Source organism: Aythya ferina, assembly GCF_964211825.1.
Source record: "Aythya ferina genome assembly, chromosome: Z".
Lineage (NCBI taxonomy): Eukaryota > Metazoa > Chordata > Aves > Anseriformes > Anatidae > Aythya > Aythya ferina.
The window spans coordinates 5955960-5975692 of record NC_140299.1 but is presented as its reverse complement, the minus strand read 5'-3'; the positions used below and the strand labels follow the sequence as shown (position 1 = coordinate 5975692).

The 19733-nt window shown below is 36.1% G+C and overlaps 2 long non-coding RNA genes across 4 annotated transcripts in view; one reads left to right on the top strand and one right to left on the bottom strand.

Annotated features, from left to right (window-relative positions):
* Positions 1-10173, bottom strand: part of LOC311427803 — a 43651-nt gene extending 33478 nt beyond the window's left edge. The window contains exons 1-2 of one of the 2 annotated variants that reach the window (XR_014687573.1): positions 10070-10173; positions 8690-8744 (exon numbers count right to left, since the gene is read on the bottom strand). This is a non-coding gene — a long non-coding RNA (uncharacterized lncRNA). The remainder of the gene's footprint in view (positions 1-8689; positions 8745-10069) is intronic. The other variant, XR_014687574.1, reaches the window with a different exon arrangement.
* LOC311427804 overlaps positions 1-19733 on the top strand; it is a 53665-nt gene that overhangs the window by 11455 nt on the left and 22477 nt on the right. The window contains exons 3-5 of one of the 2 annotated variants that reach the window (XR_014687576.1): positions 8855-8978; positions 15989-16094; positions 16496-16585. This is a non-coding gene — a long non-coding RNA (uncharacterized lncRNA). The remainder of the gene's footprint in view (positions 1-8854; positions 8979-15988; positions 16095-16495; positions 16586-19733) is intronic. The other variant, XR_014687577.1, reaches the window with a different exon arrangement.

Sequence of the window (19733 nt, the reverse complement as noted above, 5' to 3'; positions counted from 1 at the left end):
GAAGATTGTTTGTATCTCATTATACACATTCCTTGTGTACAAACACTTTACAAATCTACAACTGTACATTTTGGTAGCATAATTCAAATGGCTCTTGTCTTCTCACGATTATGCCTGTATAATCTAATCAATTCTGAACTTCTTTTATGGAAGCTGCAAGAGAATATGGTGATTGCAGTGGGAGCAAATGCAAAGGGAAGACCATGAAATGCATATGCAAATTGAGGGTAAAATGTTCAAAGTTTAACAACTTCTAATAGAGATGTAGTCATTAAATACTTGTGGCATTAGTGATCCTTTAAAATAATTGAAGAGGAGATGATTAGGAGACCAGACAGTTGAAGAAGTTGTGTAGAATAAAGGAGAGAAAGACAGCAAAAAATAAGAATGAAAGACTGTAAAGAAGGAAAAAGAGGAAGAAGAACTAGACAGGAAATCAAGGAAGACAAGAGAAATGAAAGGTGAAGTAAGAAGGGAGATGAAGGGTGAGTCAAAAAAAAAAAAAAAAAAAAGAGGAAATAGAAAAAGATACAGAAAAAGCATTGCAGAGGAAAAGATGCGGAAAAAAAAAAAAAAAAAAAAAAGTAAAAAATACATTAGAGATTTAAGAAAAGAAGGAGAAGTGTTTGAAGAATGGGGAGGAAGGATGAAATAGAGAAATAAAGAAATCAAATTGGGAGAAAAAAAATGCCCCAAGCAACCTAATATATCTTTGAAGTTGGTCCTACTTTGAATGAGGGTTTGGACAAAACGACCTTCAGAAGACCAATGAAACCTGAATTATTTAATTACAGTTATTACAGCTCTCTGTATCTTTATTTATACAGCCACAATATGTAAGATTATGAAGGAGAACATTAAGAATAATGCCAAGCAAGATACCTGTCTCTAGAAACAGCTTCTAGATCCAAGGGTCCCAGGGAGAAATGAGAAAACAAATAACTTCTACAAACAAGTGATGATACTGAAAAACTGTAAAATGCTGATGATTAAGTAATTACAGACAATGTCATGGTCTAAGGCATGTGGGATATTCCTCTGGCTCAGCTACTTGATCATTATATTACTTTTTAAAGGCTTTTCACAATCTTAAGCCTCAGTTTTTTCCTTATGCAAATTCAGGTAAAGACATTTCTATTTTATGTAGTGTACTTCAACATCTGTAGTTGGAATGTTCTATAAAAGGGTGCATGAAATTCCCTTAACTGTAAAATAAATCATTCAAAGGCGTTGTTTTCCTTGAGAGAGAGAAATGTATTCCAAAACAAGTGTGTTGATGCTCAAATCTTACTATTTCTTTAACTAGGTTATAAATTAATTGCTATGATTTAAAGAAAATTGCTGGCCTCCAAACTAAAACCCACTGAAATACTGAACTGAAAGCTTTATTGCCTTCTACGATCAATGCTACTAATTCTGTGGGCATTTTTACATAGACAATTGCAGTTCTAGGCCTACAGTCTCTAGTGTGTATTTGGAGGCTGCTAATGGAAAAATCAAACACAAGCTCTGTTTTTCATTCTGTTCCCTAGCTCTCAGGATTCATTGTGATAAGACAGAGCGGTGTGAGAGACTTCCTTCTTCCTTTACCAACCATCACAGAAGAACACTGTTTGTTTTTTTTCTGCATTTCCAGAAGCCAGGAGTTTTGCTATGATTCTTTGCACAAAGCAGGTCACTAAGGAGTCAGTTGAGAAAGATAATTGCACAAAGGAACTGGCAAATCCCTTTAAATGATAGCTAGATTTAATTTTTTGTAAGAATCACCTATTTGCAGTCTGCAGTCATATTCACCCCAGGAACATGGTCCAAACAAACAAAAAACAGACATTTGTCCAAATGTTATGGACAAATAACCAGTATGCTTGTGTAGATCTCCTCAGCTCCATCCTGATTCCTTTTCCTGGCAGATATAGGTACATGGCCTTTTGAATTTTAGAGGAGTTCACTAGAGTGAGGGTCTGGACAGAAAATGGGACAACCTCCTCTTGCACTCTTGGAAGGAAGGAATAGAAACTGAAGACGACCTGCTTTGCATGGTGGAGTCTGTGACTACATCTATTCTAGTAAATTAAACATAGAATAATGTAGATTAGAAGAAAGCTCAAGTTCTAAACGCCCTGTCAGACTGAAAGTTAAACCACATTACTCTGGGCTTCATCACTGTTACAGTAAAGAGCTTTTTACCTTATCTAATTGAAATTCCTCTTTCTGCAGCTTGATTTCATTGTTTTGTGTCTTTTCTCCCTGAATGAAAGCTGTATGTGCTTGGGAATGTATCTGACAGTGACGCTAGCTTTCACAGAATGCCATATTCAAGCTATTATCCTTAAAAATGGGTTGCCTGCTTCTGAATGGCCTTTTGCAAGTGGTCCTTGGCTGGTGTCAAGACCAATTCTTGAGCAGTATAACTGTTTAAGTTCCAGGGCCCAGAAATGCTTCCTGGGAAAGTTAAATTTGCCAGTGTAGACCTAGATGTCTGTGGAAAAGACCATATTAGTAAGAGATCCCAAAGCCAAGGACATGAAGTCCAAGGATAAATGTTGAAGTACCACAGCCTCCCTCACCCGTGGAATGATGTCCTGTAAGGACAGTGTATTATTTCATTGTGAATATATACTGGCTATTTTTAGATAATGAGGAACACGATTTCTTGTGGGAAAAGCAAGCTTTTAACAAGTGATGTGTGAGTAACCAGCTTCTAACAATGATTTTAACAAAAAGGTATAACATTTCTTAATACTAGCAAGTTCTATCTTTACTGATTAGTTCTCAGCGTGTTATTTTACAGTCCCTCAGTACTGTATATATATAATTTCCCTGGAGGTCTAGCCGTAGAGTTCTCTGCTCCTAACATACAATTACGCTCTGTTCCCTAATGTTTCACCTATATTCCGAATCTTCTGAAAACAGTTCATAAACATGCTTTCATTATCTCAGAGGGGTTGCCCACCACTGATTTATTCCCTCTCTCCAAAGTTAAAAACATCAGCTCTGGAAAAACATTTTTCACAGTCAAAAATTGACTTTGTTTGTTTATTCTTTTATTCATTCAGTGTCTGCTGCAACCCTTTGGAGTCCTTCTGGTTTGCTTTCAATTAAAATGAAGACCTCAACAACATTTCTGATCTTTGCATTACTTTCTGTGAGCTCTGATTGTTTGTGTGGTCAAAATATTAGTCTACCAAACAAGAAAGGATACTGATACAAATTCCCTGTGGCTAGTGCAAAGAATTTGATTGATATTAAATATATTAATGTCCTTGGAACCATGAGGATGGAAATTATCAAGTAAAATCTTCACACTTGTTTTGCTCAGCAAGCAAGACTGATGGATCAGATACTCATCTGGTCTCAATGAACATATACACAGGCTGATAATGGTAACTGTTAGGTAAATTTTTATGTGGCTAGTATAAGTCGATGCCTTTCTAAACTTTACATAGGTAGGTTTTACTTTCTAAACTCAACTCCATTTTCTTACAAGGATGATTGCTGGTTATTATCAGAAGACAAGCTATTTTCATGTAAAATATATGCAGAATGGAACACATAATTATCAGGAAATTGTCAGTTAAAATATCCTGATTTACTCATGGTTCTTTCAGAAAAAAAGAAAGAGGAAGAGGAAGAGGAAGAGGAAGAGGAAGAGGAAGAGGAAGAGGAAGCCTGAAAAGCAAGCCATTATAAAAGTGCTTGTTAAAGACTATCAGGTCATTTGATGCTTTAATCTCTATGTGGTCAAACATCATAGAGAATACGACTCCTGAACCACAGTCAAGGCAGTTCCCGGTGGGTAACTAACTGCTACTGACTTTCCTACAGCACACAAATGTGTGCCCCGAATGTTCCTAAATTGCTTCAAAAGTTCTCTCATGACCCTAACGATGCACGAGAAGGGCCTGACATTTTGGAGGATGGAGGATCAAAGGTAACCCTGTGACATCCTGAAGCTTTGTTTTTTATTTCAGTGGAACAAAATCTGTCTTCTCAGATAAAGACATAAGGATTTATTCCAACTGAAGGAATCAGAATGTTTTATTTGATCTCACAGGACTGCTAAATGGAACAATGCTACATTTCCAAATTAAAAATTGGCACAAATAACAAGAAAGAAGCAAATAAAACTAAAACCAGTTAACAGAAACCTCTAATCACTTAAATATACCTACAAGTTAGAAAGTTATATTACTGTTGGTCTGACTTCTGAAGTGATAATATTTCAGCACACCTTCACTGATGTTAGCACAGTTATTGGTTTAAAATGCGCAACAATCTATTTTTATTTGTGCCTCTCAATGCTTTCTCCTTATCTCTCACAATAAAAATCCGAGCTGCAAGAAGTGTAGTGTATATGTTTGAGACTACTGTGATCATTTAGGTTGACCTTCTGTGACACAGTTTGTCTTCAAAGGCAAGTATCTGATCATGCTGACTGCATTTTATTTACTGAACGAGTGAAGAGACCACATTTGTTTCCCAAGAAGTTACTCTCAATTGCAGAAAGTGAAGAACTGTGAGATCTTCAGACGGAAGTTGCTGTGGGGAAGCAGAGATCATATATTTATGAAGATGAATGAATATAAGACAGGAATAGGTAAAGTTTGTCGAGTGCTTTTCTGACCCTAACTGCCCACAAAAGCACTTCAAGTACCAGCTAAATGAAGGCTAAAGTGTGAGAGTCAAACACAGCATATTAGAAAGTTGCTAGTTTCCTAATGAATCTTGTGCTTCTACAGCAGTGCAACGAAGATTTATTCTGACTCATAGACTCTTATCGTAGTCCCTTTCCATTCCAGTGAAAGCATAAACCAACAGATTACCTAATCAAGAATAAGGCTTCCTAAGAAAGTGGAAAGCTTCAGTGAATCATGAAGTCCTTCCACCATTTGTGTCTGATAACTCAATAGCTGTAATCTTTGCTTCACTAAACAATCATAAAGGCCATTTAACTTCCCATTGCTTTTAAATCCTGAACACTCGCTCTGAGGAAAAGATGCAGTAAGTAGGCATTTGAGTGACATCTTCCACCCAAATTCTGTCTGTCTTCAATGTAAGAGTGTGTTTCCAGATGCCTGGGTAACACAAGGGACTTCTGATGACTTTTCATATGTAGAGAGATCTCCAACTCTCTCAAAATGAGTCTGGATTCTGAACTAAACAAGTGTGTTAAGGTTGTTACCAATTTAACAGAATCTAGGAAAAAATAATTTGATTATTTCAGTCCACTTTTCAGGAGTTGGGAGCATATGTCACAACCCACAGATGGCTCGTTGCACAGTGTGCCCCCTTTTTGGAAGTCTCTTTTAATGCCCACTTGTCACTAGAAAAACAAAAAACACCTAATTTTTCTCCCTGGTGCTGTTTTTCTCCTTTTGATTTTGAAAGCATGGTGGAGTAAATCTAGCCAAGACCTTGGGTATTTGAAATATATGCTGAATCATTGGTGGTAATTATAGAAATAGAATAAATAGTCTAGAATCTCAAGGTAAGCTTGATACATTTCAATATTTTCTGATCAGAAATGCAGCTAGTACTCTTGGAATTAGTCTATTAAAGCTACTTTGCAAATTCTCCTGATATCACTTCATATTATTTCCCCTTAAATCTCTATCTTTCTAAAGAACATTTCAATATTGGGTCAGATTATGAATATTAAAGGCTCTCCAAAACCCACGCTAATTTTAAACTACAGGCAATGTGAATTGCAAATGACCTCAACTGTTTAAGTCTCGTAGTGTATGTGACTCATCTGCTTCCAAAAAATCAGGTCGTGAAATTTTCTGTGTTCACAACTCACATCCCTGAAATACCAAATCCTTGTTATGATTCTCCACACCTTTCATTTCTGATGTATTTTTAAGAGAGAATTTCAATTTCTTGCTGATAAAGACCTGTTATCAGAATTCCACAGTGCCCTGCTGAAGTCTAAACACTTCTCTGCAAACACAGGGTAGTGTTTCCTTGAGACCACAATACCCCACCTGGAACATAGCTGCTTCTGGGTCACCCCAAGGTATCGTTATTATCCTGTGTGACTATGGGGAATGATTTTCAAGAATTTCCTTGCTGAGATTCAGGACAGACACATCAGAGAATGCCAAGGGAAGGCCATATTCTGCAGAAAAATAATTTTTAATGAGAATTAAACTAATGAGCTCAAGACTAATCAGCCTTTTGTTGTTGGTAGACTGGGTAACATATCTAGTTACAGTTACATACATAAATGTGAAGACATAAACAGAAAGATGTGAATATTGTAAGAGGCCAACCTAACAACATCTTTTTTGTAATCCGACCTCTCTCCTCACCTTTCTTTTCCTTAATGCAGAAAATGTTGTCACTATTTTTCATCACAATGCAATAAAAGACTGTGAAGCTAAAATAAATATTGAACAGCATAGAGAGACAAGGACGTTTTGCGTAACAAGCTGTTGAATTGCTTGACTGAAATAGATGACCGAAAATACAGAAAACAGTGGCCATGATAAAGTTTTGGTTACTTTCTTTGCTGTGTCCACAGAGCTGTAAACTAGCACAGAAAGACTGGCAAAATCTGTGGATAAATTTGCCTGTCTTGCCTAGAAAACCCCCAAAACCTGAATTTAAAGAGGCTGATTCATACAATCTAAAATGATTTTATTTTTTTTATCTTTAAGGTTATTTTTATTTTTTATTTTTTATTTTTTAAGAATGGCAGATGAGGACATACACAGCTGCTTCCCTACTACTCCTCATGAGGGAGCATATGTGAGCATGAGAAAACTCATGGGATGAGTTAAAGCCAGGGGTATCACTTACCAGTTACTTTTGCAGTCAAAACAGAGTCAACTTGAGGAACTGCCGTAACTTGTTGCCAATTAACGTAATAGTTGTTTAAGGGAATTGGGAAAGAAAAAAACAACAGCAAAAAACAGACACACTTTAAAATCACTTAGGAAAAACACCTTTCTGACCAAAGGCTTAACTTCACTCCTCTCCAGACTTCTCTCTTCCTCCCTTGTTACCATGTCAAATTACATTCAGTCCCTTCACTGAGGAAAGAAGATGGTGCAGGGTCGGTGTTTACAATCAGTACACAGCAATTTCTCTGTGATGGTCCTTCCTTACTCTTTTCCTCTGCACTGCTGTAGCTCCTCCATGAGCTTCAGGGAATATCTACTCCACTGTGGTCTACCTCCTCCTCTGACCTTGGTGACCCTGCTCCCTCTCACTCATACCATTCCTCCTCTGGCCATGGGGCACTTTCTGCCCTTTCTTAAATACATTTTCACAGAGGCACCACAAACTCGGCAGCTATGGCCTGAAGTGTTTCCATTGTGGAGCTGGCTGAAAAAGCGTGTGTCTGGCACAGGGCAGCTCTTGACCTCTTATAAAGAATAATCTTGCACCCCCCTGCTACCACAACATTGGCATGTACACCTGATACAAAAGGAAACCTAATCAGTGAAAAGAACAGATGCTTTTTGATGCTTAAATTAGTGCAAATCTTTTCCATTCTTATGTTCTTCCATCCGCAGCTTACTGGATAAAGTGCTTTCCAGCTCCTATAACAACCAGCAAGACTAAAGTACCCTGGATCAGCTGTTCTTGTACCTGATCCTTAAATCTTTTCAATACAAATGAATTCAGATAGGTAACTTTTATGGTTTTATGTTATGGTTGATTATGTCTGGAAGAGAACTTTTGCTAGTTGCTTAATGTGTAACACACAGACTTTTCTCCTAGGTTGTAAACATTTAGTATAAGTTTTAATTAACCCTTTCTTTGTTTGACTGGCTCAACAAACAAAAGGTCTCAAGTCTATTACAATTAGTTGGCCTTTTGCATGGCAGCAGCTTTCCTAGATCTCTATTAGCATTTAAATGAAGAAAGGTCAACTGCACACATTATAGCTCAGTTGTACAAAGCCAGCCAAATGATCAGCAAAAAAAAATACAATACTGTAGTAAAAGTAAGCATTAGGAAGCACACTTGGAAGGTATATTGGCTTAACCCAATTTTGAAGAAAGGTAGAAAAGCAAGATGAAATGTTACTTCTAGCTCAAGTGTTCTTTTTGTTCATGTTTTCTTTGATCAGTGCTAAGTTGCTTTCCTCTTCTCTTTACAAATCTGTCTGACTTTATACAATCTGGAATCTGAAATTACTCCAGATTTATTTTGCTCTAGATAGAAGCAGAATTTGACCCAAAGGCTTCTAAATCATATCACTGGTTTTCCACTTGGTTATTAAACCTGATAATCAGATTCAGTGTTTGGCATAGAAAGTCCCCACATTGCTTTTGCTGGAAAGACAATTCTAAAGAAAAACAATTTCATATCTGTTCTTTGCCTTATACTTTCTCATACCTCTTATACTTTCTAAATACATCAATTCTGGCCAAAATCAGAGGTAAGATATAGTATAACTGGAATTTTATTTTGACTCAGACTGATATTATTGTAGTTGAATTACTATCAACCTACCACAGTTTCTGTAATCCATACAAATTTTCTGTAAAATACTGTAAAAACAGGTGTCCTTGTTCAGTTCTGTAGGTGTGGGATTATATACTTGCCTGACTGCAAGAGGTAGAGATGCTCCAAATTTAAACAATTAAACAAACATTAAACAAACAAACAACTATTATATTTAAAAAATATATTTAAAAACTATTATATTTAACTATTTTAGGACAATAAAAGTTACCTGCTTCCTGTTTTAGACTTGTCAGAGCATCTAATCATCCTGTACTGCGTCAGCTCTTCGAGGGAAAAAAAGAAATGCTTTAATTTCACCAGCCTGAGGGTCTGGGGTAAGGCATATTTCCCATATGGTTTGAGATTTAACTTTTCTTGAAATTTACATTTCTAGGTATCCTGAGAAGAACCCCTAGTAATTGGTCTACCCAAAATCCTCTTGTGGAACAAGACATAGAGCCATTTTTTCATAGTTTCTGGCATGAGAACCTGTTCAGTTTGTGTTCCAAGAATACAAGGTGAGTCCTAATGTAAATAATACAAAAGCAGAAAATGGCATAAGTGTTTTTGCTAAAAATAAAATAAGATTAAATATATAGATAATAAGAATATGGGGCCATGCTGTGTATATCTGTGGTATGTCACAGTATCCAACCACAGCCTCACAGCTGCTCACAGTAATCTGTACTCCTCCCCTCTCACAGTCTCTTTCTGTCACCTAGAAAGGAAGAGTATTCCCAAAGGGCAGGTCCCACCATGCTAAAGTAAGTAGCTTAGAAAGCTGGGATCTATTGCATTTCTGAAGGTGTCTAATCCCTCCAGAAAAAGTGCCTTGACAGTAGCCAAAGTATTCACTTAACTGTGAGAGAGATAAATTTAGCTGAGGTGATCCCACCACAGGTGTTTAATATTACTTAAGTTGAGCAAATAATTCTCCTCTAGAAAGGTTCCTTTAGATCTTTGTTTGCACACAGCATGGTGCTCAGTGGTGCTGATTCAAGAATCAGATTATTAAAAGCATTTCAGACATTAATAAAGCACAAAAAGGTAATGGAGACATTTATATTTTGAACAGTGCATCAGCCACCCATGATTTACTCAGATGAAAAATTTATCTTTTTCATTTTAATAAACTAATTTACTTTTATTGTGCTGCTTATCCTCTCAAAAGGAAGATAATATAGCTACATGTAGACAAGACTGTATGCAATCCTTTATAAAAGCATCCAGTTGACCCCACATTTCTGATTGGTTAAAGTACTGTTTTATTTATTCTCTTCCCTTATTGGGTAAGTATGCCAGAAGATTTTTTCTTAAAATAAAATGCATTAAAATGAATATTTTTTGAAATCTTATGCACATCTTTGGGATTCTACTCCTGTCATAGTCTAGTAAGGCCCTTTGGTGTAGTCATAAGAAAGAGAAATTTAAGTAATGGTAATAGATGCCGAAAATTTCAAATTAAAAGTACTTTTTGAGAGGGAATCTATCCACTTCTGGTTGATTTCAAGAACAAATACATTTCAAAAATATCACTTCTCTTGTATACATAATGCAAATGCTCCTTATTTTCATCATGCTAATGACTTTATAAACAAATTCCTTTTACCTCCAGCTAGGTCTCACTAAATTGCTTGCTTGCAAACAATCCTCAGTGATCTCTGGAAGATTGTGAAAGTGAAATAACTCCAGTAGTGTTGTCTAATGTGGTACACGCATTCTGGGTCACAGGATGAGGAAATGCTTGTCCTGCCCCTTTAGTTTCTCACTTCACTGCCAGCAAATCTACTGCTGGGCTGTATCCAGCCTGTTTTTTCCTTCCTGTCCTTCTGCTGGATGAGGCTGCCTGAGATACTTTTCCATGACTTGGTGGTCATTGGTGCAGCTGTAACAGGAGAGTGAGTCAGTCATAAAACTGTTTTAACCTAAGAGTTTCTTTTAAAGAAGACTGTATTTATTTTTTTCTTTCTTTTATTAATGACAAGGAGGTGGGGAGAAACAGCCAATCTTACATAAGTGATAGGATAAGCAGTCACTGCACAATAGCTGACACGTCCCAAGTTCACTCCCTAGCCTGTGGAGTAGCTTATACCTTTACATTTACTCAGCTTACCCAGGTATAATTTTCTCATTGCAACAAAGCTAAATGTCCCTCTCTTTTAGAACATCTATTTGAAAGTCAACAGGGTGATCTGCCAAGTAAATGGGGTGGCTGACAGAACAGTGCATTAACCAGAGTAGGATTCCATTAAAATCCTCAGATGCATGCTTTACAAAATACAGTTTCACTCTAATAGATATTTTTTGTCTTTTTTTTTTTTTTTCCTAGAAGAAAACAGACATGTTCTACCATGTATTTGCACGATCGTGATTTTAATGAAAGGTGTGAGTGACTGCATGTGAAGGCAAGTGTGTGTATGTGTGTCTGAGTACTTACCACACTTACTAGCTAAGCTCTATCCGAATAAAACAAAATGACAAGCAGGAGTGCAAAACTCCATTCATTTGCATGTCAGCTTGTGTACAAGACAGAGAGGAATTACCTCTAATGATGCTTCCTTCCCTGTTAGGATTTAAAAGGGCAAAACCATCATGGAGGTCACTTTTGACAAACCTATTTATTTTCCATTTTCCACAGCGTTTGCCTTGGCAATCAGAATCCTACTCAGTTTCTGATTTATTTATTTATTTATTATTTTATCTGCACTGCCCCCTTCCTCTCCTTAGCTTTTCCTCCCTTTTTCCTCCTTTGAAAACTCTAATGACTAGAATCAACTAAAATGTCAACATTTGCAATTCCGGAGCTTCATTTAAGCAATAAAAATAATAATTAAAAGGGTAAAACCTTAGAGAGATTTCTTCATTTTATATGGTTTGCCAGAGATGATACACATTCAAAAAAGCCAGTAAAAGAATTAATTAGAAACAGCTAAAGCTCAACAAGCTATGCAAGTTAATGAAGCAGAAAGGGAAATGTCATCTTTGAGACCCAGAGCTACACAGGCTTGGATAATATATACTTCTGCTTTAGTCTCCTAACTAAACCTCTTTTAATCTCCCCTCTAAAAAATCAATGCTAATGACACTGATTTACCAGGAAATGACAGGCGAATAATAACACAGGAGTTGTTCTTGTTTAATAGTAACTTAGACCTGAAGAATGGCAAGGATTTTATTTTGAAGTGTAGGTTTGATTACTGCAACTTAAATTCAACATTTAATTTTTTAATTTAATTTTTTGTCTGTTTTCTTTTGTATCTGATTCTGAATCAGTGCAATATCTTCCTCGACCCCCTACAAGAAATGGGAAATATCTTACAGCCTCAGACCAGGAAACAATCGTATAGCCTAGCTTACTATCTAGCTTACTGTTTTCTCTGTATTTGTATTGCTTTTTCTCTGCACTTTTCTCATTTGTTATACTGAAAGCTAAATGAAGAACTGCACAAATAACTGCATATAAACAACACTTACAGCAGGTCTTGTTTCCAGGACATACCTATGCATGTTCAAATTTGCAGAATAATACATGACTTTGGAGGAATAATTAATTTATTCTATGAAATGAGTCAGAAGTCAGTGGTAGTAAATCATCATGCAAGACAAAGGAAAGTGAACATTCTCTCTAAACAAATATTAAAAAATCCAAGAAAAAAAGGTTGTCTTTTTATTTTGGAGAGTTTAATGTCCCTTCAGTCAAGCTCTCACTGTCTTCTAAATATCCATCTCAAATATTTCATATACATTTCCAAATGTCATCAGTATTATGGTGTCTGAAAGTTGTCACATTTTCCCAAGTATTTCATTTTTCCTCACAGAGATCTAAATTTGCTGTAAACAGCTATAATTGCTGTTTTATGTATTTAAGTATTGAGGGTATTTTTAGCCTTTTTTTAAAATTAAAGCCACCACCTATTAAAAAAAAAAAAAAAAAAGAAAAGAAAGATGTGAAAACCCCATGAATTCTATCAATTTAGGCATGCAATTATCTTACAAATACAAAAATAAAAAAATAGTACGGATAGTAGGGAGACAAATAAACAAACAAAAAAAACCCCACATCATATATGAAGTTATGTTACCCACTGCTTTTCTAATGGATGTATAAAAATCTTCATTCTAGAATTTCTGCTCATCTTCTAGAAGTTTTAGATATATTACATAAATGAGTCTCTATTCCTCTGTTCTGAGCTGCAGGGGAGCATTTCTGTTGTGATTATGCTACTGTCATGCAACATATGTGCAGATTTTTCCTAGAATGGTACGCTATGGATTTAGGGAATCAGCTGGATGATCTAGGTTGTTCCAACTGCTCTTAAAGCCTATGCTTCTGCAGAACAAGTGAGGAGAAAAACCTTCCTGTAAATAATTATGCTTCTATGCAAAGCATGGTAAAGTGGTAAGGGAAAATGACATACAGCCTAATCTCTTAGGATTTATACCAGCATCTAACAGTGCTGTTTCACACAAGCCCAAGATGGATGTCACCTCTGGCACTCTGATCCAAAAAGCTCTTGATCTCAGTTGTGATAAACGTAAAAAGTGTACAATACTATTTACATCCTATTTTACCCTGCTGTGAGCAATAATGTATAAATGGATTAGATATTCATTAATATTTTTAAAGTTATCTCAAAACCTTAGCTCAAAGGTGCCATATCCTTGCAAAGCTTTATTACTGCTATCACACAGGAGAGCCATGAGAACTAATTAATTAATGTTTGTAGAGTATCTTGCAAATGCAAAGTGCAATGTGAATGTGGATCATTATTATTTATTATCCTAAAAGATATAAAGATATATTGGAGAGCCTGATCTCCTTTTAAGTTGTACTTCTATTGCATCAAAGTGGGCATAAAATGCCTTAAGGCACCTGCTGAGGATTCAAAAGCAGCAAGGATGATCAAATGCCTAGGAAGTATGATCACTGAGAAAAGAGCAAAGTTTATGCTAAAGAAAAGACTGATGTAGAACCTGATAAAAAACTTCAAATATTTAGAATATAGAAACAGGAAGTGAATGTAATCTGCTCTCCTTATACCCACTAGATATGGCCAGACATAAGAGAAAGGAAAAAAAATAATAAATGTATATATATATAGCATTTCTTCTGAAGGCTTGGGGCTTCACTGCTGAAGTTTTATAAACATAACACAAATATCTGACAATAATAACAAACATATTTGATTTTGCCTTTGAAAAGTTTCATTCTGTTAGTATTAGGGAGTTTTGAATCATGCTTGGAGAGATACATGTACATGTATTTTAGGGTAGTTCACACTGTAATGCTATATTGAAAATGCTTAAACTGTGCCTACACACTGTGAATTCAAAAAGATTGTTAACAGACAACACCAGCAGTGCTGCCTTTCCCCATGTTTGCTGCTAAGCCATTACTTGGGAAGGTGATAAACACTCTTTTAGCGGGACAGAAAATACAAAGATAAGTGTGGAAATGGGAGCAAAGAAACTGGTTTAGTTTTAAAGGTGTAGGGAATTGGCATTTCTCCCTGGTGTACTAGATCTCCAGTCCAGAAAGCAAGTCACTATTATGTTTTAACACAGGTTAAAAATTAACTGTTCTTGAGCTTATTGAATTATTCTGGTTTTTGTTAAATAGTGGCTTAGCCATTACTTTATTGCTCATAGGCAATGCAGGTAAAAGGAAAAAGAAAAAACAATAACAACAACAACAACAAAATGCTAAACTTTATACTTGTATTTACTGATAAAGTATTTCTTCTGTCACAGTGATATATGCATGTTTGGAACCTTCTGTATATTTTTAAATATACCACCATGCCCCAGTTGATAGCAAAAGGAATTAAGATCTTAACTTCTATAATGCAGCAAAGCCTAAAGGCCCAGATCTCTTAAGATACGTAGATTTGCTTAACTCTTGCTGAAATCACAAAGTGATTAGCAACAGATCTACTCTAAATGACCTGATCAAACCTATACAGAGGATCCATGACAGAAGAGATATTAAAGCCAGTTTCTTTACACACAGACTAAAAGAGAAATACAGCTTTTAATTTGCCTCAATATTCCCAGTCCTGTCCCATTCTGTTCCCTGCCTACCTACGCCTCCCCCCCCCCCAAAAAAAAAAAAAAGAAAAAAGAAAAAAAAAGCTTATAGTATTAAGAACTGAAAAACGAGACTGAGGAATATTGATGCAGAAGTTTCAGGTAGGTAGATAAATCCATACTTCATTGAGAAATGCAGTTAACAAAGATGAAATTCTTCCATTTTCTACTGTCTATTTTTACTGGCTTTAAGCAGTATCCACACTGTGGGGTGTGACTGCACAGACATGCAGTTCTGTGCCACTTCTGAAAAAAGAAAATAGGATGATTTCCTGCTCAGGAAGGTAACCTCTCATGAAAGTAAGTTTCACTGTGTCATTCTCTATTTTGATCAAAAGATTTTAATAACATTATTTCTTATTAAAGTGTGTTTCCTTACTTGTTCATGATGAAAGAACTCATTTATAGCGGAAAGCTCAAGTACCTTTTAATAGCTACAGCGTCTATCTTTCTATTTCTTCCTTTCCTTTTCCTTCTTCCTTCTCCTTCTCCTTCTCCTTCTCCTTCTCCTTCTCCTTCTCCTTCTCCTTCTCCTTCTCCTTCTCCTTCTCCTTCTCCTTCTCCTTCTCCTTCTCCTTCTCCTTCTCCTTCTCCTTCTCCTTCTCCTTCTCCTTCTCCTTCTCCTTCTCCCTTCCCTTCCCTTCCCTTCCCTTCCCTTCCCTTCCCTTCCCTTCCCTTCCCTTCCCTTCCCTTCCCTTCCCTTCCCTTCCCTTCCCTTCCCTTCCCTTCCCTTCCCTTCCCTTCCCTTCCCTTCCCTTCCCTTCCCTTCCCTTCCCTTCCCTTCCCTTCCCTTCCCTTCCCTTCCCTTCCCTTCCCTTCCCTCCTCCTCCCCCTCCCCCTCCCCCTCCCCCTTCCCCTTCCTTTTTTTCTTTCTTTCTGCTTCCTTGTTTCCTACCTTCTGTCTTTCCGCCTTTCTTTCCTTCTCTCCTTCTTTCTCTCCTTCTCTCTTTCTTGTCTATAGTTCCTTTGAATTAAGTTGTTCTTTGCAGTTAATTTTCTGTGAAAGGTAATCCTCATCTCAAACCACTCTTCTGGCAACATCAGCATTTGATACAGTAAATAAATTTTCAGTTATCTTCATATTCCACCACTACCAAGTATTGTCCCACCACAAAATGTGATCAAATATTAAAGACTCCTGAGAACTAAATGATCCAAGCTCAGAAGCTCTGAATCCCATGATAAATTATACAAAAGAGGCATTTGAAGGGATTTGTAGCTGATTTTGCCACTCAAAATGCCTTCATTTCAATTAGAGGTAACCAAGGAGCATGACACTGAAGAGCAAAACTAATAATTTTTGCTGATGTCAAGAAAGGCTATGGGAGATGAGGGTATAGAATCAATGACTTTCACAAAATGAAATACAAGTGCCTTTGTCCCTGCTTTCAGTCCTTGAAGGGAAAAGAGTGACCATTTCTATTTTGTTTCCACCCCACAGCTGGGGACATTGCCCTGAGCAGTTGCCCTCCCACAATGAGGTAACTTCAGTCCCAGGAAAGCTCAGGTGGTGAAACAAGAAGGTGTTCAAGAAATTAAACAAGAAGGTGTTCATTTCACTGGTTGCAGATAAATAAATAAATAAATAAATAAATAAATAAATAAGCTATATTATATATATATTATTTTATAATATAATAATATAATACAAGATTAAATTATATATATTATATATATATTAATATATATATTATATTATGTATAATATATATGCAGATATGTATATATATCCATAGTTGTTTTCATGCTTGTAATTTACATCCAAATACGCATGTGATGAAAATCCGTACTACCAAGCCAACCAAAAACAGTGTCTGCGATTCCTCAGAGAAACTGCCGTGAGAATTTTGGCAACTGCTGGCCAGTTCATTAGTCTGTTAGCTCAATTATGATGTCTCTGATTCCCAAACTTCTAGAACTCTCTGACCCATGTTATATCTCCCCACAGGCTTCAGCAGTGGAGGCCACAGCTCTACCACAGCTGAAGCATCTGGCCCTTCAGAGCATACAAATCCTGTCCTCATGCTTTGTCTTACAGGTAGGGCCTGTTCAGCTCAGCATCCTTTGACTTTCACAGCACAAAAAGACAGTTTCTTCCCATTTTTAACAGCCTTAGTTGGTTATCTGTGCTGGGTGGTGGCAGGTATAAAAAGCAAGCTGTCTGCTCTGGTTAAGTTTGCAGCTAAAATGCCATTTTATTTATTTTATTTTATTTTATTTTATTTTATTTTATTTTATTTTATTTTATTTTATTTTATTTTATTTTATTTTATTTTATTTTATTTTATTTTATTTTATTTTATTTTATATTTTATTATGCTCTTCAAGGAAAATGAATAGGCCAGACAGACGTGACCACATACAACTGATTAGACCATGCCAGTGGAAATGATTACAGTCACTCTATAGTCACTAGATCAATGCCAATTTACTTCAATGGAAGTAAAACCCATGGAAATCTGACTAATTTTGTGCTTATAGTTTTTTGAATCTGTGCTTCCAACATATTTACAAGTTCAAAATATGAAGGTAATATTTTTATAGGTACAGTGTAGTTATATTTCACTGCATTATAGGTACTACTTACCAGAAGACCATCAATGTAATTAATAGTTTTAGGTGTGTACCCATCATTAGAGGTTTCTAAACTTGTCTTGGTCTTTGGATAAATTGTTCCTTTTTTTTACAAATGCCACTTAGTTAAACGACTTAAATCACATTTTTGGGTACTGAAAAGTTTAAAGCTGAAGGACTTTGATTTCTTTATCATTCACTATGAAACCAAATTACACTTTTTCTTTTTACACCTAGATATATAGAAAAACACTAATCTCTGCTAAGTCTTTGCTAACCTAGAGTGGGTCCTTAGGGAGTGTCTCCATGAGGGTAAATCAGAGGGGGAAGTCATTTCTAGCAAGGGATGAAAGTGACAAGTACCCGGAGCACAACTCCAACTGCTGGAGGACATAACTAAAGCTATTGTTTCTATTACTGGTGTTAATACTAGTATTTTTTTTATTAACTGGCTACAAGCATTATTGTTATGATTATAAAAAATTACCTATTCTTATAAAACAACTTCTAGGAATTTGTTGCATAAAATAAGATTCATCTTTCCTTTCTGTAAATCTCTTGTGATATAGATGTCTAAACATGAGTTAATACCCCAGGTCTTTATTTACAGTCCATGGAGAAAAACATCCCTTTGTAGGAGCAACTATCTGATTTATTTTGGCGGTGTGCTTTATAATGAAATTATTCACATACCCTAGAAAAGCCTAATAGTCTAGACTAGGTGCAGATGTCTATGTAGTAGATAACTGTCTTTGGAAAAATAATTCTTACCCTTTATGCATATCTAAAAGATACTGCTACTATAATATGAAACAATTCAAGTTCCTTTTCATTTTTAATTAAGCTAGGAAAGTATAGCTTTCATTATTTCATTTTGTATAAGAACCTGGCTTCTGATCTGGGTTAAATACAAAATTATCAGCAACAGGGATTATTGCTAGATAGAAATATGTATTTGTATGTGTATGAATGTACATCCAGTTTACGCATGCAGGACTGTGTGTGTTAATGTGTGTGTGTGCGTATGTGTGCATGTATTTCTTGTTCTAGCCAAATTCCAGAGGGTTTTTCTAAAAGGGTTTTCTAAAAGGGTTCCAGAGGGTTTTTCTAATATTTTTCTGAGTGCATGTTTTTTTCTAGCCTTAAGCCTAGTAGAAACAGAACTACAAGAGAAACTGCGGTTTTATTAAAAATAAATACATTTTTAAAAAAGTAAATTCAGCCTGCAGTGATGTCAAAGAAAATGTTTTTGGAAACTTGACAAAGTTGGAGGCAGGTTACATGCTTTTAATTTTTACATTCTTTAGTTCTCAGTCTATTCTGGGTACCCCGACTGTCAATAAAGGTAGTAAATAATGAGCATTGTGGAAAAGGCTAATATAGTGACTGTTAGATCACTGCATTATATTTTAAAATTCCCTCTGAGAATAAATACCAGCACAGCTGGTACTGTGAAATCATTCATCACATTTCTAACCCCATCAGAAATAATATGCAATTGTACAGGTGGGGAAATCTAAGATCAGCTAGTCAGATTCAGTTCTCATTTCTGCCAGTAGCTTCCTTTGTGATCTGTAGTTGCTCACTCTCTTCTGTAATTCTCCCTTTACAGCCAAGAGATAATTGTTCTTTCTTTATGAAAATTTTTGAAAATATATTCATAAAGAGATGGGATGTGTTTTGATCCCTAAGTGATGAGAAGCATGGAAGTACTTAGACTGTCATGGAAAATAATTTTGTCCATAAGGGAATCAGTCCAGTTGTTCTCTCATAGGCTAATCTCTTGCTAAAATCATTTGGATATTGCCCATGACCAGACTGCCGAATCACAGATTTTGGGGTAGGCAATTAAAATCCCAAGTACTTAGGCATGTGGCTAATTCTGAGTACATAAATGGTCCCAATGAAGCCAATATTTGAGTGCCTTTTGGAATCAGAAACTTGTGGAAAATCTTTAGTTAAGGGGAAAAATGCTCTTTGAAATTCTCCCATCTCAGCGTTTCAGTCTTCCCAAATGAACCAAGTGTTTTGCTTATCTGAACTCTGTTTGGTTTGTAAAGCAAACCAAAGTCTCAGTTTCAATGCATTTGACCTTGATGACAACTTTGTTGTTAAACTTTGCAAAGCTAACTAGGCTCCTGTGCCTGTGCTATTAAACATTACATAAATAGCACAGAGCACATGGAAAGAATAATAACAATTACAAAAAAAAAAAAAAAAAAAAAAAAAAAAAGCCATAAGTCGATGGCATGTTTTCCTGAATTTGGGCCATATTCAAGCTCAGATCACTGCCACATGCCACTGTGCCATCCAGTCCCCTACTCACACAACTACTGCAAATGGTATCATTTTGCAACTAATTTACTCGCTTAGTTTTGGCCATTAGTCATTCCCAATATCCTCAATCTGCAGGTAATTTTCCACATTATTAGTTACCCACCTGTCTTATTAAACTGGACTTTCTGAAACCCTGTGTGTCTACATTTTCTGCACCTTTAGATCAAGCAAATAATTGCCTGTACCTGGATGGAAGGATTTAATAGGAAGATTATAGTTGATTCCAGAAGTTAATAACTATAGCATCTGGTTTCTCTTTTTAACATTTAAATGAT